This window comes from Halichoerus grypus, chromosome X, assembly GCF_964656455.1.
Source record: "Halichoerus grypus chromosome X, mHalGry1.hap1.1, whole genome shotgun sequence".
Lineage (NCBI taxonomy): Eukaryota > Metazoa > Chordata > Mammalia > Carnivora > Phocidae > Halichoerus > Halichoerus grypus.
In genome coordinates, this window is record NC_135727.1 from 93945969 (window position 1) to 93968572 (window position 22604).

At 44.0% G+C, this 22604-nt stretch overlaps 1 pseudogene; it reads right to left on the reverse strand.

Moving 5' to 3' along the window:
* Positions 1–17112: 17112 nt before the first annotated feature.
* LOC118535691 (ubinuclein-1 pseudogene) lies at positions 17113–18845 on the reverse strand (annotated as a pseudogene).
* Between the last annotated feature and the right edge of the window lie 3759 nt (positions 18846–22604).

Below are 22604 nucleotides of genomic sequence, written 5' to 3' on the forward strand. Positions count from 1 at the left end.
GAGGCTAGAAATCCAAGATCAAGTGTCAGCAGGTTTGGTTCCTTCTGAGGCCTCTCTCCTTGGCTTATAGACGGCTGTCTTCTATCTGTGTTTTCACGTGGTCTTCTTTCTGTCCTGCAGTCTGGTTTTGTAAATAAAGTTTTATTGGAACAAAGCCACACCACCCATTTGTTTACATATTGTCTGTGGCCGCTTTTGTGCAACAATAGCAGAGCTGAAGAGTTGCCAGAGAGCATCTGGCCTGCAAAGCCTAAAACATTTGCTATCTGGCCCATTACAAATAGAGCTTGCTGACTCTTGGTTTATATTATGATTAGATTTTCAAAAATTCAATTATCCACAGAGTATTTGATATGGGATCCAGTTGGGTTTTATTCAGTTGCACGGTCCCCAAAGAATTTAATTGGGGTACATTTTATTGGTTGAAGATTAAATTTTCACATTAGCAAAGAGCCTAAATAAATAGTCCTTCTCCAGCAACATCTGTCCGTTTCTAGGGATGGCAGCTGAATGTAGTGCTGGCTAAATGAACTCCACATCTTATTTTATGTTGAATCAGATTATGTGGATTTACGACAATGTTCGGATTTTGTGATTGGCTCTCGGAGGTGCTCGGATGCTGTTCTCTCCATAAATGAAGTAAACGGTTCTGATTACGGCATTGCCCACATGGTGAACTGCTTTAAACCAGACAATACCACCTATTGCTTCATCTTCTATTTTGCTAATAGGCTACCTTTAATTTTTCATGTCACTCTGTCGGCTTTTTCATCTGCATGCTCCCTGCCGTCACCCTGGATGGGATATCCAGTTTGCCTTTCAATTATTTCTGTAAAAACCAGAATTTAGGAAATTGGGGATCTTACAACAGCTTACAATATTTTGAGTTTTGGTTTCTCCTTCCAGGCAGGGAAATATATCGTGGATCCTATGTGCAATTCCTGACATGAATCGATGTTCTTTGATTGTGTTACAGACTGAATTCTTTCCCCTCCCCACGCTCGCGCCCCTGCCCCCCCACCCCCCCGCCCAGCACTTCCCCCTCAAAATAGGAAAAAAAAATATTTTGGAAGTCCCAGCTCTCAGTACCTCAGAATGTGACCTTATTTATATTTTTAATTTTTTAAAAAGAATTCATTTATCTATTTGAGAGAGAGAGAGCACAAATGTGGGGGGGGAGGGGCAGAGGGAGAAGCAGGCTCCCCGCTGAGGCGGGAGCCTGACTAGGAAGAGGCGAGGGAGGATTCACTATAGGTTCCACGGGGAGCAGGGCCCTACTGACACGTCGGTTTTAGGCTTCTAATCTCCAGAACTGTGAGCTGATAAATATGGGCTGTTTGAAGCCACCCAGTTTGCAGTACTTTGTTATGGCAGCCCCAGGAAACTATCATAGTAACTAAAGACCAAATTTCGTGGGATTGATTCCCTACTGCCTGTGCAGTGAGGATATAAAAATGTAACAGTGAAAACCTTACATAACGCAAGCGTTTAGTGTTTGCCATTGGTTAGCAATCCACTTTCTCTGACAGCCTAATAAGTTACTTGTTGAGTTGAGTCTTCCTTTTTCTGCCCCTTCTCCTACCTTGCCCTCTCTGAGAGAGGAATCTTACCCAGAAGTGAGGAGAATGGCTAAAGCGGTGACTCTGATGATCCACTCTCACTAGTCTCTGGTATGTAGGGAATTTCTAGAACTCTCTGGGGTGGACAAGTGCAGTCTTGGAAGCCCACCTAGAGGCCTGGCTGCCATCCTGGAGAAGTAATAGGGAAAGAAGGGGCTTCATACTTCTTTCTGCTCCTGATAAGGAGCTATAGACCTCACAGGGGCTGATGGCTGCTCTCCTCAAAATCCCAGTGCATTTCTAAAGCTGGGCTTCAGAACAGTGTCAACTGCAGCCAAACCACTGACAGATTTTTCTTCTCTGGTTCTATCAAGATGTTAACCCACAGTTAATGTAATCCACTTTAGTGGCTCCACCTGTAAGAAAATTTCTCTTCCCCTTACCCCTACCCCTGCCCCACCTAGCTAAGGTACAGAAAACTAATCTTACCTGCTTGATAAGAAATAACTAACCCTTTGATCTGCTATTTCATACTTGGTTAACCTGATGAGTCAGGTAAAGGAATCAATGTTTAAGATCCTTGGTGACAATGTAAGACATCGTTTGAATGAGCCTCTTTATAATAGAGAATGGTAGTAATTGCAGTGATTTATGGAGCCAGCAGTTTATAGTTGACTTAGCTCAGCAAAATCAAATCACAACAATAATAATATTTAATGATGAATGACTACATTCATTTATTAAAGAGTGTTTGATGTTTCCACAGGTGAGAACATGTGAAAAAATTCACATCTCACCTTTGTATGGTGTGAGGTAGGGGGGTCAGGGTTAATTTCTTTTCATATGGATATCCAGTTGCTCTATCACAATTTATTGACAGTACTTTTTTCCCCTGTTGGATTGCTTTTGTGCCTCTGTTGAAAATCACGTGCCTATGTATGTCCTACACCTTACACTTGTCCAACACTTTATAGTTTTCAAAGCTCTTGAACATTTGTTTTGTTCATACAAATTTGTGAGGTAGGTAGGGCAGGTATCATTAACCACATTTCACATATATGGAAACAGATGCACAGAGGTTACGTGGCTTGTTTAAACTCACACAGCTATTAGGGGCAGACAGGATAAGATATAGCTTCTGAGGGGCCACCCAGTCCTCATTGCTGTATATTCTGTTTCCCATCTCATGGTTCACGGTGTAGGGCTCTTACTTCAATCTCCACTTGCTTGTTGAACATCTGAATTCTTTGCAACAGCATGAATTCTACACGTCCAGATGGAACTCACCTCTGGCTTCTTCCCCTTCCCTGTACCGAATCTGTGTCTCTTCAGTCACCAAGGCTCAAAACATTGGCTTATGTCTTTACCTTCTTTTCTCTTTTCCTCACCTTCTGTAACCAACCCAACTCGACTGCTGGCCAGTTTTCCTCTATGCTGTTCCTCCCAGCTCCCCCTTACCCTGGGACTTGTCCCACTGCCACACCCCACCGCAGCCCCTGTACTCCGGGTCTGAATCATAGTAGAAGTCTCCTTTTCTCTAGACTAATGGCTCTCCACTCTGGCTGCATGTTGGGATCTGCTGGGGAGTCTTCTTTCTCTCTTTCTCCTTCTATCTTATTCTCCGCCCCCCTCCTCTCCCCTTCCTTTCTCTCTCCCTCCCTCCCTCTGCCCCCTCTTTTTCTTTCTTCCTTTCTTTCTTTCTTGCTTGCTTGCTTTCTTGCTTTCTTCCTTGCTTTCTTGCTTGCTTTCTTGCTTGCTTGCTTTTAAGATATAATTCACATAGCATAAAATCCACCCCTTAAGGTGTACAACACAGTGGTTTTTAGTGTATTCACAAAATTACTCAACCATCACCCCTATCTAATTCCAGAATATTTCCATCACCCCCCCAAAGAAATCCCATCCCTGTTAGCAGTCCGTCATTCTCCTGGGGAGCTCTAAAAAAGTATTAGTGTCTGGGCCACACTCCCAGAGATTTAGATTTAAACAGTCTGTGGTGAGGCTGGGGCATCGGTATTTTTAAAAAGCTCCCTCGGCGATTCTCATGTGCAGTGAGGGCAGAAAAGCACCGTGTCTGGGTCACATCCACTGTAGTCCATCGCCTGTATGTTTGCAGGCACGGCTGGCTTCCTGACACGTTACTTTTATCAAGTCATTATCCCCAGCTCCTAAATGGTCACTAGTTGTCTGTTTGTTCAGAGCAAAATCTGTTCTGGCATGGAAGGCTTCCTGGGACTGGCTCCCCATTTCAGAGCTGTCTTCTGGGTCGCCATCTTTCCCCTTCCATGGCTGCCCCGCCTCAGCCACACTGGTTTAGTTCTTGGGTTTTAAAACCCCAAATGTGATGAGCTACATTTCAGCCTGAGCTCCTACCAGAGATTCTGTGGCTGGCTGAGGTGGAGGAGTCCCTAGAATCAGGGCATTTTTTACAGAAAGATATAGAATATGGGGATGTGTACCTTACAGCAACCCGGAATGATTACATTTACCAGAAATAAGACTATGTTGTAAGTATGCAATATTAAAAAAAAAAAAAAAAATACAGCCAGGAGCAAACACGTCCCTGGAAAGAGACAGTGTTTACCCTTACTATTTCATTTATTTTATTTGACTTCTAGCAGATAGGCAGTAGCAAGCACCAAAGGGAGAACAATTTCTAAGAAATTTTTTCTGTTCACTTGTTCTTGCGTGTGTGTGCTTGCCCAGGAGAGAGACAGAAAGACACAGAGACAGAGACAGAGAAGTGAGGAAAGACCCTCCCTGTTGGAGTTGGTTAGGACCCTGGGCCCCCCGCCCAGGTCCCCATGTACTTCTCAGGCACGTGGAGGGCACGTTCTGTCTCCCCGATTGTCAGTCCTTCAGAGGCAGGGTTGCGCCTTTCCCGTGTTTGTACCTTTTGTGTGTAACACAGCGAGTGCCTGACTGTTACCTGCTCTGTGTACTTAGGGATGTGGCCCAGGCTTTGGGCTCACACCCACCTTGCCTCCTAACCTCCTAGACAAATTAGCTTCGGGGCCTCACTTTTCCTCATCTGAAGAATGGGGGCAACAATGCCTATTTCAGCTTAAACCAGCTAACATTGTCGGGAGACAATACTCCATGGATCTCTTGTATGTCTGCAGGTCTTATGAGCAGAGATACTGCTCACAAAAACAGAGAGCTTTTGTTCCAGACTGTGTGTTCAAGGGTGTTTGTGTAGCAAACCACTTCAGAAGATAGAGATAGTATCTGCCTCCAAAGCGGAGGGCCGATTTGTTTGCTGTCCTGTATGATAAAGATAATGTCTCTTTCCGGAACAAAGTTCAGGCAGGCTTACTGCCCTTTAGAAGAGATTTGGGTTCCTTAAGGCTGGAGTTCCTCTCCTGGAATACAACCCACTGTGTGTGCTGGCCTTCACATGATCTTCACTGCATCACCTTTTGGGAACTGGAGCTCAGGAAACTGGGATAAATGATGATACTCTGGCTACTGCTACTGTTAGTGATAATAACGTGACCTTTGTCGGGGCGCCTGGGTGGCTCAGTCGTTAAGCGTCTGCCTTCGGCTCAGATTATGATCCCGGGGTCCTGGGATCGAGCCCCACATAGGGCTCCCTGCTCGGCAGGGAGTTTGCTTCTCCCTCCCACCTCTGCCTCTCCCTCCTCTCCTGCACTTGCACTCTCTCTCTCTTTCTCAAATTAATAAATAAAATCTTAAAAAAAAAAAGAAAGAAAGAAAGAAAAAGAAACTCAGCTCCTCCGGCCCCAAGCAACAGCTTCTCCCTCTGACTCTGTTTTCTGACGTCTAGGACTTGGGAAGGAAATAAGGGCATGTGTGGGACACAGGAGCCTCAGTGCAAGAGGGATTTCTCGAAGTTCAATATGTTAGGAAGGATACAAGGGAAGGATGTGCCAGAGTCCCAGGCTCCAATATCAACTCTGTCTAGATGGAGGCTACCCTGGACCAGCCAGCGTGGTCCTCCCCTGGAGAGAAATCACCTTAGCTTCCATCAGGAGAGGTGCTCAGGGCGCATCTCATTGAATAAGTCCTGCCCATAGTCCGGAGAAGATTATGGAACAGGTACAGTGTCCAGGACTCAAGGAGTTTCCTGTGAGCACATGAGGAATCAGGCAGTGCTGAGAAGGGCAAGGGACCTGCTCTCCCAGTCACCACTCAACACCTCTCCAGACTCAACTCTGTTTTTGCTAATTCCTATTCGAAAAAATGTGTGTGTGACAACATAAACAGCTTCCTCTTCAGAGCCACATCTTTCCTACTGAGGAGGGCTGCCTTTATTTCCCCTTTCAGAATCTTCTTGTCTTGTAGGCTTGCTAAATAGTCTAAGTATTTGTTTAGCATATCTTTTCCCCATTAGGATGTAAAGTCCACAAGGGCATGGGTTTTCCCTCTCTTTCTCGTTTCTTTCTTTCTTTTTTCTCCTTTTCTTTCTCTCTTTCTGTCTCCTTCCTTCCTCCCTTCCTTCCTTTCTTTCCTTTCTTTCTCTCTCCTTCCTTCTTTCCTTCCTTTTTCTTTCTTTCTTTCTTTCTTTCTTTCTTTCTTCTTTCTTTCTTTCTTTCTCTTCTTCTTCCTTTCCATAAACTGAAAATTTTAATTTTCCCCGTTTAATTGAGATATAATTGACATATAATATGTTTTAGTTTCAGGTGTACCACATAATGATTTGATCTTTGTATATATTGTGAAATGATCACCACAATAAATTCAGTTAGCATCCATCACCTCATGTAGTTATATTTTTTTGTTATGATGAGAACTTCTAAGATTTACTCTCTTAATAACTCTCAAATATACAATATCTTTAACTATAGTCACCATGCTGTATATTACATCCCTAGAACTTATTTATCTTAATTGGAAGTTTGTACCTTCTGACCACCTTCACCCATTTCCCCCACCCCTGACTCCCATGCTTCTGGCAATCCTCAATCTGTTCTCTGCATCTGTAAGTTTGGGTTTTTTTAGATTTCACGTATCAGTGAGATCAGACAGTATTTGACTTTCTCTGACTTATTGCACTTAGCATAATGCCCTCAAGTTTTATCCATGTTGTCACAAATGGAAAGACTTCCTTGTTTCTTTATGGCTGAATTCTCTCCTGTTGTATCCATATATACCACATTGTCTTTATCCATTTGTCCATCGCTGGACACTTAGGTTGTTTCTAGGTCTTGGCTATTGTAAATAATGCTGCAATGAACATTGGGGTGTGGATATCTCTTCCAATTTTATTTCCTTCAGATATATACCCAGAAGAGGAATTGCTGGATCATATAATAGCTCTACCTTTAATTTTTGAAGGAACCTCCAGACTGTTTGCCACAGAGGCTGCACTAATTTACTTTCCCACCAACAGTGCATGAGGGTTCCCTTTTCTACACAGCCTCGCCAATACTTGTTATTTCTTATCTTTCCAATGGCAGCCATTCTGACAGGTGTGAGGTGATATTTCATTGTGGTTTTGATTTGCATCTCCCTGGTGACTAATCATGTTGAGCACCTTTTCATGCACCTATTGGGTCGTCTGTATGTCTTCTTTGGAAAAATGTCTATTCAGTTCCTCTGCTCATTTTTCAATTGGATTGTTTGGGGTTTTTTGTTTTTATTTTTGTTTTTTTCGCTATTGCGTTGTATGAGTTCTTTGTATATTTTGGATATTAACCCTCTATCAGATATATGATTTGCAAATATTTTCTCCCATTCGGTAGGTTGCTTTTCATTTTGTTCATGGTTTCCCTGGTGACACAGAAACTTTTTAGTTTGATGTAGTCCCACTTATCTATTTTGGATTTTCTAAATATTTTGCGTATTGCTATATAAACAGTAAACAATGGCACTGGGAGCACTGGGTAAGGAGCCTCTACTTGCGTTCTAGCCCTCCTTCTTCCTCTCCCTGTGTGATAGCCCTCTGTTTCTTAACTTCCTCAAAGCCCCCTGGGTCAGCTCTCTCTCCTAACCTATTTCCTAGTTTTCTTCACTTCCTGTTCTGCAAAGTGATTTTGAGGCAACCCACAGAGGTCTTGAAAAACACTTCCCCTAGATTCTCAAACATTCTCTAATTCTTTTTTTTTCCCCCACCAAGAAAGCCAGATTTAAAGGGCAGTATCCCAGTGAAAGAAGAAGGGGTTCCTGAGCTTTCCACTAGGACCTACTGACTTGACACCCTCATCTTGAATCTTTGAGTCAGGGGGGTGTTGGAGGGAGAAGACAGTAGGAGTGATGGGGAAGTGGCAGTCAGTCCTCAGGCAACCCCTCCCATAGCCGGTCCTGTCATTCAGATTAAAAGCCAGATTTTTTACTGTGGCCCATAAGGGCCTACAGAATGATATTCCTGTCATTCTTCCGCTACTCTGCCCTACTCTGCTGATCTTCCCCTGGCTCGTTCTGTTCTCATCACTCTGGCTCCTCGCTGCTCCTTGAATGGGCCAGGCTGGCTTCTCATTTTTTACTGGCTGGTTTTTCTGCCAGGAATACTCTTCTCCCAGTAGTCATTTGACACTTCATCTCTTTTAGGTCTTTGCTCAAATGTCATCTCCTCCGGGAAGACTTTTCTGATCATTCTATTTATTTATTTCTTTATTTAAAAGATTTTATTTATTTATTAGAGAGAGAGAGAGCGAGCGCACAAGTGGGGGGGAGGAGGGCCAGAGGGAGAAGGAGAAGCAGACTCCCTGCTGAGCAAGGAGCCCGATGTGGGACTTCATCCCAGGACCCTGAGATCACGACCTGAGCCGAAGGCAGACCCTTAACCCACTGAGCCACCCAGGTGCCCCTCTGATCATTCTATTTCAAATTTCAACTTTCTCTCTCTCCCCCATCACAATCCTTATGCCCCTTTCCTGGTTTGTTTTTCACTGTAGCATTTTCCTCTGCCTTCTGTGTTAAATATTTTATGTACTTGTTTATCCTATTTTTTTCCCACAAGAATGCAAAGTCCATGAGGGCATGGGTTTTCCATCTATTTTGTTTACTGCTATATCCTCAAAGTTTAGAATGGTGCCTGGAACCTAATAGGTAGTCAATAAATATCTGTTGCATAAATGAATTAGTAAAAGAGTAAATAGTGTCTCCCCTCCCGTTTCTTCAACCATGAGATCTGTGTGAATGATTGCATGTATGTGCATGAGTGTGGTGGAGGGCCCTAAGAAAAAGGTCACATTTAATCCCAAATTAATGGAGTGCGGGGAAACAGAACCTCCAGAAATCTGCAAATTACCTACGGCAGTTCAGATTAATGGAAGGAATGATAGGACAGTGGGCTACAGACCAGGTTCAAAGTCAATCTTTACCACTAACTGGGCAAGTTATTTAACATCTCTGGGCTTCAGTCGTATCATCTGTAAAATGAAGAGGTTGGAATAAATAATCACTAAAAAAAGTGTATAGATCTTTATGGTTAAAGAAATTTTTTTACAGGGCACCTGGGTGGCTTAGTCAGTTAAGTGTCTGACTTTTGATCCTCAGCTCAGGTCTTGATCTCAGGGTCGTGAGTTCAAGCCCTGCGCTGGGCTCCATGCTGGGTGTGGAGCCTACTTTAAAAAATTTTTTTCTTTTTTACTTGTATTATCTTTGAATCTTGTGAGGCAGCCAGGGCAGGTCAGTAGAAGCAAAAGAACACAAAACCTTTTTGCATTTGTTGTTAATTATAATCCCTGACTGGACCCTAAGGAGGAGGGTGGGTCCCATAAATGGAGAATCCTTTGTTTGCTCAACAGATGACGGGGGACAGATTTGGACTTGCCAGGGGGCTAAACTGTGTTATATAAGATAGAATCAGCTGAGACACTGAAGACAAGGTAAGTACCTGGAGCAGGGGTGGGAGAAGAAGAAGAGGTGGCAGAGCCCGGATGTGTGTGTGTGTGTGTGTTGGGGGGGCCGGGGTTGTAAAGAAGAGGCAATTTTGTGGCCAGAAGAGCAAGTGGGGCATGGGAGAGAAAAATAGAGGAATTGAATTTGTTCTGCCAGGCGTGATGTAATCCCTTCCTACATCTACTTCAGAAAATCAAAGTTGCTTCTGAATGCTTTGGCCCAGCTGAATTCTCTCCGGAGAACAGAAATCCGTATAAACCCTGCATGAAGGCTGCCAAAAGGGAAGGGACTGCCAACATCGTGGCCACATGATGGGGAAAAGGAGGGCTCAGATTCATTGGGACAAGGCTCTGGCCCAGAAAGTGGGGCTATGACGGGCAGCCCCACCCATTCTTGTACTGACATATGAGGCTATGCTGTTACCCATTTCCCCCCGAATATTGTGTAAAGGGTCTGCTGTAGACTGAATGTTTGTGTCCTCTCCAAATTCACATGTTGAAACCTAATCCCCAAGGTGATGGTACTAGGAGATGCAGCTTTTAGGAAGTGGTGAGGTCATCAGAGGGGAATTGTCAAGAATGGGATTAGTGCCCTCATAAAGGAGGCCCCAGAGAGCTTCCTGGCGTTTTCTACCACGTGAAGACTGGCAAGAAGATGGCCGCCTGTGAACTGGGAAGTGGATTTTTACCACTTGATCTTGGACTTCCCAGCCTCCAGAACTATGAGAAATAAATGTCCTTTACTTATAAGCCCCCCAGTCTATGGTAGTCTGTCACAGCAGCCTGAACAGACTAAGATAGGATCTTATTTATTATTTTAATCTCTCATCAGTTTATTCTAATGACACACTCTATTGCTTTGAGCTCCGTAATTGCTTTAAGCAGTGGAGTCTTCTTTAGTCTGATAAAAGAGTCATCATGTTAAGTGTCATTAGGGTTGCAGCTGAAGAAATCTAGAGCCTTAGCTTAGCACTTTGACTTCACAATTAAGTTTTTGGTTTTGCACACTTAGGTAAATGGAAAAGCACTTTGAACTCACTTTTGGATAATTAGCACAAAGAGAAAATGGCTTTGCAAGTCACAGTGAGCAAATGAGAACAAAAATCAACACTTTCATATTCATACAAACCTTCTGCCACAAAGAATTTTCATTTAACTTAAGGTGATAAATCTGGGTAATTATGTGATAAGGTTATTCATAAAACTGTTAATCAAACTCACATATATTTTGTAGCGTCTCATACATAATTCTGCAATTGGAATCTTTTAGGAAAATACATTATTTGAATCTGAAAATATCACTCCATTGTAACCATTTATCAGCAAAATGGGAAAATGTCTCTTGGCTAGTTCCGTTTAGTCAGTTACTGCAGTGAAAGGTGTTAGGTAGTATTCAAGACATACAATTATAAATAATACAATGTATGCTTGTTTCTAATGCGTACTCCCTGATAGACATCCAATGTAAATAAAGAAATATACATTTGGTCCAGAATGGATATTAAAAAAAAACCCTTTAAAAGTCAGGGTTTGCCATGGACAGATAAAGACACAAAGATCCTTTCTCTATTTTATTTTGTTAAATCCATACATAAATACTTCTGGAAGGTATCTAATGCTTCTACTAGCCAGGATCTTATTCAGACATTTGCCATCTGAGACAGGAAGGTATAAATAACACCAGAATGAAGATGGCAAGTTTGAAGGTAATTTAAAAAGCTGGATGTATCCTCAATCACAGAACATGACACCCAGGGCTAGTATGTTTGGAGGGAATCCACAGATTGACTTTTAGACACTAAGCTTCGCTTACGCTTTCCTCATTAAATGAAATTAATTCTCACCTGGTCTGGGGGAGCGCCTTTCAAAAGAATATCCCCTTTGTAGTAGCTTAGAAGCATTCATTTGCCTCCCTTGGATTACCCATATTCTCTTTTGGCTCAGCAATTTCCAGCTCACTTTAGAAAGTCATTTCATCCTTGGGCGGAAGTGCATTTCCAGATATATTGGGCACCTTTGATCCCTGCTGGCTCCGAGGCCTTCTTTGAAGATCACAGTCAGGAAAAACATTTTTCTGTGGATGACAACAATCGGGAGAATTCTGGGTAACTCTTAGAACCACTGAAATAAATAGTGGGTTTTCAGTTGGTGTGGTTCCCTCATAGATTAGCAGACGGGTTGGCAGTCAAGATTAAAGCAGCATATGGAGGACTGAAAAAAAAATGAGAACTTAATTAACTTCATTCTCCTGCCGATGGACATTTTAGGTTGTCTGCCACTTAGCAATATTACAAATAATGTTGCATGGTACTCACGGCTGTATAAGATTTCCTCTAGAATATATTCCCATAAGTAGAACTGCTGGGTCAAAGGGTGTACACATCTTTAATTTTACTAGATATTATCACACGGCTCTCCAAAATGCCTGTACCAACTTATACTCCCATCAGCAGGACGTGAGATTTTCTGTTATTCTACCTTTTCACCAAAACTCAGTAGTATCTGAATTTTTAATTTTTGTTGGTTGTCCAATGGTGGTAAAATTGCATTCCCTTACTGTTTTAATTTGTACTTCTCTGAGGAACAGTCATATGGGGTGTCTTTTCATATATCCTTTGGCCTTTGAGCTTCCTCTTCTGTGAGTTACCAATTTCTATTCTGTTGGCTTGTTTTTTCCTCCTATTGATTTGTAAGATCTTCTTTAAAAATACTCTTTGTAATTTTATGTTTTGCAAATAACATCCTCTAGCCCATGGATTTTCTTTTCACTTTATCTTTGGGAGTATTTTATAGGTCTGAAGTATGTAATTTTAGTGTAGTTGAATTTATTTTTTTATTTTATTTTTTATTTTTTTAAAGATTTTATTTATTTATTTGACAGAGAGAGATACAGCGAGAGAGGGAACACAGGCAGGGGGAGTGGGAGAGGGAGAAGCAGGCTTCCCGCCGAGCAGGGAGCCCGATGCGGGGCTCGATCCCAGGACCCTGGGATCATGACCTGAGCCGAAGGCAGACACTTAACGACTGAGGCACCCAGGCGCCCCTAGTTGAATTTATTGATCTTGTCTTTTGTATGTTTAAGAAATCTTTCCCTATACCTTGGTCACAATTATATTTTCCTAAATTGGGTTCAAAGATGTGTGAGGCTTGATTTTTCACAGCCGGAATTTATTATTTTTGTTTATTGTGTGTTAGTTCTCTAGTGCTGTGTGACAAGTTACTACAGACGGCAGCTTAGAGTAGCACAGATTTATCAGCGCAAAGTTCAGTGGATCAAAAGTCTAATACAAAATAGCTCAGTTCTCTGCTGATGATCTTAGGAGGCTGAAATCTAGTTGTTGACTATTTGTGTGTTCATCTTCTAAGCTAACGTGATTGTGGCAGGATTCAGTTCTTTGCAGCTGTAGGACTGAGCTTCTCATTTCCTTGCTGGCTGCTAGCCAGAGGCTGCTCTAACTCCCAGAGGCCATTCACGTTCCTTGCCATGTGGCCCCCCTCGATCTTCAAAGCTATCTTCAAGGAAGCTCCCTTGTGTTAAATACCTCCACATGCTTCAAATCTCTCTGACTGACAATCTCTTCTTCAGGAAGAGTCCTGTCGTTTTTAAGGGCTCACCTGATTAGGTCAGGCCCACCTAGGATAATCTCCCTATTTTAAGGTCAACTGATTTGGGATCCTAATTACATCTGCAACATTCCTTACACAGCAGCACCGAGATTAGTGCTTGATTAAATAACTAGGAGAAGCTCTGGGTATATCATGGGCTTCATAATTTGGGGGCCATCTTAGAATTCTGCCTATCACATGCTATAAAGTAAGGATCCATATTTTTTCCATTTGGATCACTACTTTCATTTTGGAAAAGTTAAGACATATACAAAAGTAGAGAAAATAATTTCGTGAACTCTTATGTTCCCAGTACCCTGCTTCTGTGATTTCACATGGCTAATCTTGTTTCATCTACATCCCCACTGCCTTCTCCCCACACCTCACGGGCAGATTATTTTTCAGCAAGTCCGAGACATAGTAGTTTGTAAATCTTTCCATATGTATTTTTAAGGACAATGATTTCTTTCTACCTGGGATTAGCCAAACTCAAGGTTTAGGGCCCCATTCTTCAGACTGCCAAGTCTGCCCAAGACTTCTTTTTTTTTTCTTTTTAAGATTTTATTTATTTATTTGAGAGAGAGAGAATGAGCTGTGAGGTGGGGCAGAGGGAAAGAGATAGAGAAGCAGACTCCCTGCTGAGCAGGAAGCACAATGTGGGGCTTGATCCCAGAACTCAGAGATCATGACCTGAGCTGAAGGCAGACGCTTAACCAACTGACCACCCAGGTGCCCCATGTCCAAGACTTCTGACACCAACGGCAAGTTCAGGGATTTCCCAAAACCACCTTCAGGTTGGATAATTTGCTAGAAAGGTGCGGAAAACTCACAGAAACCTATTATATTCACAGTCACATTTATTATAGGCAAAGGATGCAAATTAGAAGACATGCATAGGGCAGTATCTTGGACTAGGAGGGTTCCAGATGTAAAGCTTCCATGTCCTCAGGGATGCGTTACCCTCGCAGCATTGATATGTGGCAATAAGTATATGGAGTATTGCCAAGCCAGAAAGCTCACCCAAGCTTTGCCAGGCAAACTTTTCATTGGGGTCTCATTATGTAGGCATGACTGATTGAATCATCACCCATGTGGTTGAACTCAATCTCCAGGCCCCCTCTGCTCCCAGAGGTCGAGCTGATACTTGTGGCTCACTGCCCCAACCCTCTAATTACTTGGTTGGTCTTTCTGTCGGGGCCAGTCCCTACCCTGAGTCATCTCCTACCCTGAGTCATCTCATTAGCATAGACTATCAGGCAGGGGCTAAAGTACCCACCGTGAATAATAAAGACACTCCAATCACTTAGGAAAATTTTAGGGCCAGCCAAGTCTGTCCTTCCTTCCTTCCTTCCCACGATACCATTATCACACCTAAAAAATTAAAACAATTCCTTATTGTCATCAAATATCCAATAAATGTGCTAATTTCCCCCATTGTCTTTTTTTTTTTTAAAGCAGTTGATTTCTATCAACCAGTATCTTAACAAACTTCACACATTGCACTTGGCTGACATGTATCTTAAGTTTCTTTTAGCTTATAAGTTCCTCTTCCCTCTTCCCCTGCCCCCCATCCTTGCAATATATTTGTAGAAGAAAATGAGTCATTTGTTCTATAGAGTCTACCATGTTCAGGATTTTGCATAAATTACATAACCATAAAATACCGTTTATGCGTGACATGTTTAAATTCACTGGGCTAGAACAGACAGTTCAAATCCACCTCGTGCCACACATTTCACAGGCACAAAGCAAGCATTTTAAAGACACTTGTGAAAAAGCCACTAGTTGAGTGAACAGCTGGGTGACCTGGGAACTCTGGAATATCTGTTTTGGTCTGTCCTTGATCCATCCTCCAAGCTTAACTGCAAGTTACCCTCATGTGAATGAGTAGACCAGTGCTTGGAAAGCTCCAGGACTTCAAGGCCTGTTTCTATATGACAGATACTTCATAGAGGCCTGTACCCATGGCCCTGCCTGAGGGGATTTCTAAGAAAACAAACTGCCGTGTCTGTCAGTGACTTGGAATCCCCCAAGACTTCTGCCCATCAAGAAATGAAGATTTGACCAACAAGGGCTTTGGAGCTCTGGGGTCCAGCTGTACAAACTCTGGAAAAAACAAAACTGGAACTCTGGCTGAATTGGGAATCAGGTCTTGTGGGCCCAAATGACTTTTAAGTCAGAACGACACCAATTTACAGAAGTCAACTGTAAAAAGCTTGACTAAAGAAAACTGGCTCTGTCTCAAAAACAGACATATCTTTCAACAGAGTTCTTTGAGAAGTGCTCAGAGGTGAGAGCTGAGCCCCCAGTAAGTGCCTTTAGAGATCCCATCAGAATTGTCTTGCCGCTGGTAGATCTGCAAGTCTTCAAAAGAGTTTCATTGTCATGTTGGAGAAATCAGTCCCCCACAACGAGTATGAATTAAGTGCTCTTTTTTGTTTGTTTTTTTTGTTTTGTTTTTTTAATTTGACATTTTTTTATTTTATGTTAATCACCATACATTACATCATCAGTTTTTGATGTAGCGTTCCATGATTCATTGTTTGCGTATAACACCCAGTGCTCCATTCAGTACGTGCCCTCTTTAATACCCATCACTAGGCTAACCCATGCCCCCACCCCCCTCCCCTCTAGAACCCCCAGTTTGTTTCTCAGAGTCCATAGTCTCTCCTGGTTCATCTCCCCCTCTGCTTTCCCCCTAAGTGCTCTTAATATATTTTCTTTCCTTTTTTTTTTAAGATTTTATTTATTTTTGAGAGAGAGAGCGAGAACATGAGCGGGGGGGAGGGGCAGAGCGGGGGGGAGGGGCCAACGGGGAGGGAGAGGGGCTGAGCAGGGAGTCCAATGCGGGACTCAATCCCAGGACCCCAAGATCATGACCTGAGCCAAAGGCAGACGCTTCATTGACTGAGCCACCCAGGTGTCCTCTTAATATATTTTCAGAAAGACAAAGCTACTTCTCTTGGTTGTGGCTTCAGTCCAGGCTTTTGTCCCAGTGACTACACCATTTGAGGGTGGGATGGATAGCATGGCCATCCCATGGATCCTCTCATGGCCAGGAGTCCTCGGCTTGTGCGACTGCATGAGGTACTCTGACCAAATGCCAAAGTGTTTGGCAGACTTAAGATGTAGGTATACAAGCTGATCTGCCACAGTGCTGAAATTCAGAAACACATATGCTTCCGTATTCCAAACCCAGAACTCTCTCCCTCCCAAGATCTGCCTCTCCATTACCTGTCCAGCAACACAGATGTGAAACCCAGAGCACCAGCTAAGCTCCTTTCGGGGAGCATTGGCTGCTACCCATGGTGGGCTTCAGGGAGGAGGTCAGTACCTTTGTTCCTCCCTGGCTTCTATCACCAGGATCTCCATTTGGACCACCAAGGCCAGCTTCTGAGAAACAGAGGTTTGCTCACTGTGGGCTTGGGACGTGCTCATTGGCAGACTGTCCTGTGGGGGGAGGTTGTACACATGGGAGTGCATTTTCGGGAAGAAAAGGAGCTCTCTGGATTGTTGTTCCTCCAGAGGAGAGCTGCTAGAAGAAACCCCATGTTGGGAGCCAGAGCCAGCGAGGGCAGACTTGTAGGATAGCCCTGAAGAGCTGGAACATCGTCTTGCCCTGTGGCTCAGGGAGGTAGAGGATGAAGCTGGGTTCTTAAGAGAACCGTGCTGGGGGCTGAAATGCCTCCTGAAGAGGCTGCTGTGGAGGAATGGACGCTGAGACTCAGTGGAAGATTTCGGGTCTGGAAGGTTGTTGCCAAACGGAAGTAGGTGGGTGGGGTGCAGGAGTGAAACTTTCATGCCGTCCAATGCCGCATACAGGACTGACTTGGTTCCAGGCTCTGCAGTGCTGCAATTAAGACTGTTGTTCTTCTGGAAAGCTTTGCTCAGGGGAGTCTGGCAGGAGCCCTCTTTGTAGCCAGAACTCTTGGGACTTTTCTCCTCAGACTGCTCCAGTGTCACTGTTCATTCCACCAGAAAATTGAGGGTGATTACAGAGAGCTAGAGAGGGATGGTCCAGAGGGTTGGGCTTTGGAAAATTCCTTTTTTACTTTTATACATAAAGACTGGAGACTTATATGCAAAGCAGTGGGGCTGCCGATTTTGGCTGATGGGATGAGGACCCTGTTTTGAGGCTTAGTCTATGATTCCTTCACCTTGATGTTGAAGGAGCCATTACTTTCTTCTTGGTCAGTATCAGTGTCAGCAGCCCATGGTGTGGTCTGCTGTCCTTACACAGAGACGTGGTCTACACCCAGCCTTGGGGCCAGAGAGTTTGGACCTCGGCATCCAGGAAAGCTTTCACCCTCCTACTCCCCAGAATGGCTCTTGTTTCTTTCCAGACCACCACCTGACAGAGCACCTCCCCGATTTCAGCATTCTCTCCCAATTTCCTCTGGGCTCTGTTCCGCTTTTCCTCTTCTTTACCAGAACAAATCTGTTCTCTCTGCTCCGTGTCTTTCTCCTCTTCCAGCATCTCTGCAATCTTTGCTTGTGTGTGTGCCTGGCATTCATCCTGGTACTTGACCATCTGCTCTGGCATTGCCTTGCCAATAGCTTCTTTCAGTTTCTGTAGAGGCTCCTTCAGATGCACCGCCCCCCCCCCCACACACACCTCCCAGAGGAGTTTTTGAGCAAGTATGAGCAGGATGTCCTTGCTGCAGATCAAGAATGAAGTCCCATGGCCATGCACTTCAGAACGGACTCGGCTGCTCAGCTCCCAGGTTTGTACTTCCATGTCTAATAGGATCCCATTAATATCCTGGGCGAAGAACTTCATTTGTACTCTCCCTCAGCGGTTCTGGCAGCCTGAGCCAGCTCCTCAGTACATCTCTCCAGGGCACCGGCAGGCCTTTGCAGAGGGAAGAGAACTCTTTGAATTCCTGGTCCAATCCCACCCCATGGGAATCTCTTTCATCACCCGTTTCACAGAGGGTTCTTCCTTCCGGAGACTCACTGAGCAACTACTTCAAGTCCAAATCAGTGAGAGAGACCGTGGCAGTGACCTCCTGGACAAATTGTTGTCAGAAGCAGAGCAGAAGGGTGAGAGCAAAGGGTGGGAGATACTCCCCCATTCTCACAGGCTTATGCTCCTCATGCCTGTTTTTTGGGGGACTATTTCTCTTTCTGAAATTTCTTCACCATCTCTTTATCATTTAGTGCCCCTTGAGCATTCCTCCTCATTCCTCCTCCTCCTCCTCCTTCTTCTTCTTCTTCTTTCTTCTTCTTCTTCTTCTTCTTCTTCTTCTTCTTCTTCTTCTTCTTCTTCTTCTTCTTCTTCTTACCAGCACTGAGAGCTATGAAACCAGTTTAAGAAAACCTGGGCTTTGTTCACTTCTTCTCCCTGTTGAAATTGTCATCTTTTTTTCTTTTTTCTCTTCTTCCTTCCTTCCTCCAACTTCTTTGGTAATTTTCCCTCTCGAATTAAGTCATTGTCAAATTCTGAAGCTTGTCGTAACTGCAGGTTCTCAGGTTGATGTAAAGTGCTCCATACTTCATGGTCAGAGAAGCAAGAAGAAGCTCATTACATGCTTCAAGTCCAAGTCAGTGAGCAGAAGAATCAGATGCATCATACTCATCCCCCATACGAATCAAGTCCCATATTTGGTCTTTTCTATGATTCTTTCCACCCTCGTTTCCAGGCTGAAGACCTTCTACTTTTTCCTGTGCACTCTTCACTAGTCCTGGGTAGAACTCTGGGCACACTCATCATCTGGGTCAAAGACATGAGTGTAACCTGAAGAATTGCTGCAGCCATCTTAGAATCTCAGTGCTCTTCTGCTCTCCCAACTTCCTCTTGCCCTGATTTCTTTAAAAATGTGAGATTCAGAGGGCCTGGGAAAAAGGTGAACTGGATCCCATGGTGTTCCAACATGACTACAAACAAGTGTTGGCAGCTGTTAACTGTTTGGCTTCTTTGTCACAAGTGCAACAGCCTGGTAGCCTGCAAATGTTTCCTTGCGAGCAGGCTTGGCCAGATGCATTGGCGGCAGCTCTTGTTATCAACTGGACCCAGAAGGAAGTCTACCAGTGGTGCCCCATGCAGTTCCACAGTCCGTGTCCACAGATCAAAAAACTCTCATGAGAGGGGCGCCTGGGTGGCTCAGTTGAGCCCAAGCTGCCTTGGGCTCAGGTCATGATCCCAGGGTCCTGGGATCAAGCCCTGCGTCAGGCTCCCTGCTCAGCGGGAAGCCTGCTTCTCCCTCTCCCACTCCCCCTGCTTGTGTTCTGTCTCTTGCTCTTGCTGTCTGTCTGTCAAATAAATAAATAAAATCTTAAAAAAACCCAAAAACTCACATGAGAGTCAGAAAAGAGAGGGAAAATGCCAACTCAAGGTCCGTGAAACATTTCAGGGGACAGCGTGGTGGCTTGTAGTTAATGCCCTGGGAGAACTTGGAAATCTGGCTTTTTGAAAACTAGTTGTTAAAGAGGAGCACTCACTGAAGACTCAACAATAAGAAAACAAACAACCCAGTTAAAAAATGAACAAAAGGCCTTGGGTGCCTGGGTGGCTCAATTGGTTAAGCATCTGCCTGAGGCTCAGGTCATGATCCCAGGGTCTTGGGATTGAGCCCCGCATTGGGCTGCCTGCTTGGCGGGGAGTCTGCTTCTCCTTCTCCCTCTGTTCCTCCCCCCTGCTCTCTCTCTCTCTTTCTCAAATAAATAAAATAAAATCTTTTTAAAAAATGAGCAAAAGACCTGAATAGACACCTCACCAGAGAAGATATACAGATGGCAAATAAGCATACGAAAAGATGCTCCACATCTTATGTCGTTAGGGAAATGCAAATAAAAACAATGGAGATCCCACTGCACCCCTATTAGAATGGCCAAAATCCAGAACACTGACAACACCAAATGCTGGCAGGGAGATGGAGCAACAGGAACGCTCATTCATTGCTGGTGGGAATGTAAAACGGTACAGCTGCTTTGGAAGACAGTTTGACAGTTTCTTACAAAGTTTAAATATACTCTTATTATACCATCCAGCAATAGTGCTCCTTAGTATTTATCCAAAGGAGTTGAAAACTTGTGTCTACACCAAAGCCTGCATATGGATGCTTATAGCATATTTGTTCATAGTTTGTTCATAATTTCCAAAACTTGGAAACAATCAAAATGTCCTTCAGTAGGTGAATAGATTAAAATAGAACGTTATTTGGTGCTAAAAAGAAATGAGCTATCGTGGCACCTGGGTGGCTCCGTCAGTTGGGCATCTGCCTTCGGCTCAAGTCATGGTCTTAGGGTTCTGGGATTGAGCCCCGCGTCAGGCTCTCTGCTCAGCGGTTGGTTTGCCACTCCCTCTCCCTCTGTGATCTCTCTCGCTTTCTCTTAAAAATTAAATAAATAAAATCTTAAAAAAAAATAGGAATGAGCTATCAAGTCATGATAAGACCTAGAGGAATCTTAAATGCATGTTGCTAAGTGAAAGAAGATAGTATGAAAAGGCTACATACTGTGTGATTCCAACTATATGATCTTCTAGAAAAGGCAAAATTATGGTGACAGTAAAAAGATTGGTTGTTGCTGGGGGTTGGATAGGAGAGAGGAATTTGTAGGGGGAGCACAAAGGATTTTGGGGGGCAGTGAAACTATCCTGTCTGATACAGTAATGGTGAATACATGTTATTAAACATTTGTACTATGGACTTTAGTTAACAATAATGTACCAATACTGGTTCATCCATTGTAACAAATGTACCACATTGATGCAAGATGTAAAAAGTAGGGGAAACTGGGTTGGTGGTAGAGGGGGAGGCATTTGGGAACTCTCTGTACTTTCCAATTTCTTTTCCTATAAGTCTAAAACTGCTCTAAAAAATAGTCAATTAAAAAAAAAAAAACACAACCATGGAAGAACCGAAAAGACCTTCGGTAAGAAGTCTCCCAGATGAGAGTGGCATGTGGCACACAGTGGAAGGTGCTCACCGAGCCCAGAACCTGGAGGAGAAAAGGAGACCAGGCTTTCTGGAGCCATGGCCAAGCAGAGCCATCAGGGACAAAGGAATAGCCCTGCATAGGACTCATGGTCTTAACGGAGAGGGGAGGCAGGTCTTTGGGGGTGAGGTGGCACTGAGGGGTTAGGTGCTTGTGATCAGAAGCCCAGGGTGGGGGGAAGGATCCCAGCCCTCTTTCTTTCTTTCTTTCTTTCTTTCTTTTTTTTTTTAAAGTAGGCTCCAGAGATCAAGACCTGAGCTGAGATCAAGAGTGGGACACTTAACCGACTGAACCACCCTGGCGCCCCTGCAGGACCCCTGCCCTCCCTCTAATGCATGTTATGCCTTCACTGATCTAGAGCATCTCAAACATGATTATTCTGAAGTCGCTTTCAGTTCCATAACATTGACTTCACCTGTACTGAGTTGATATCAGATTATTTTGTTAGATGTTTTTTCCTTAGCATAGGACTCCCTTATGTGCTCTAGAATTTTTGTTTGCACATTCATTTGGAGTGCCTTTTCCTTGCTTTTTGTTTTCCTTTTCCTTTGTTTTATTTTCACATGCTGACTTCGTTGAAAGGTTTGGTAGTTGCTTCAACTCAGCTCTCCTTCACGGTAGGAAATTGAAGGGAAGTGGCACACACACCCTGTTTCCTGGGTTTGTTACTCTGTATACTATTGGCGAGCCATTTGTGTGTGTGTGTGTGTGTGTGTGTGTGTTCACTTCCACAGTGAACCTGGAATATGATTCTGCACCATTTCAGACTTCTCTCTTACCAGGTTCCCAGCCATGCCCTCTTTCCAGCCTGAGGCTCCAGCCTCTGTGTTCACAGACTGCATTCAAATTTTGGTGAACTTGACACCAGTAGAGATTTGGTGCAAGAGAATGGCCCTCTTCCTATTTCTACCTGCTTTTTCTATATAAACTAATCCAGAATCTTTGCTTCCATTTGCCCGGGAGACAGAGAAAACCTTTCTGCAGTGAAAGGGAAGAACAAAGCAGAAATTCAGAGAGAAGTAAAAAAATCTAAAGATGAAGAGGGAGGAATTCATGAGTTCCCCATTCTCCTCAAGCCCTGTTCTCTCCTATTCTTGAAGTTTGATTATCTAACTCTACCTTTAATTCCAGGACACACCTTAGTATCCTTATAATACCCCTCTCATATATTTCTGCTGAAGCTGGCTCCAATGGGTTTCTGATACTTAAAATCAAGAGGCACAGTGAATTTATGTCTTTTGGGCATCCCTTGGTCCAGGGTGCTCATGATTCCTGCACCCCACAATTTGGGTGCGGGAATCACGCACCCCAGTCCCAGAACCCTTGCGTTCAAGTAACAATCTTGGCTCTCACTGTGCCGCAGGAAGGTTTGGATACCTCTCAATCTAAGCAAACTTTGACAGGAAGACAGGGTTTGATCAGGAAGACAGGGCCGCTCTCTGCATTGCAGGAAACTAAGGGCTTAAGGGTTTATGTGATGTGGGGAACCTAGGGGAATGAGGATCTGGAGGTTGTGGGTGGAAGGTTGGAGTAACAGTCACCAACGCTTCCAGCATGAAGCACTGGCCGGGAGCAGGTGGTTCTCAAAAGTTCTCCAGGCGGGGCGCCTGCGTGGCTCAGTCGGTTAAGCGTCTGCCTTCAGCTCAGGTCATGATCCTGGAGTTCCAGGATCAGAGTCCCATATCGGGCTCTCTGC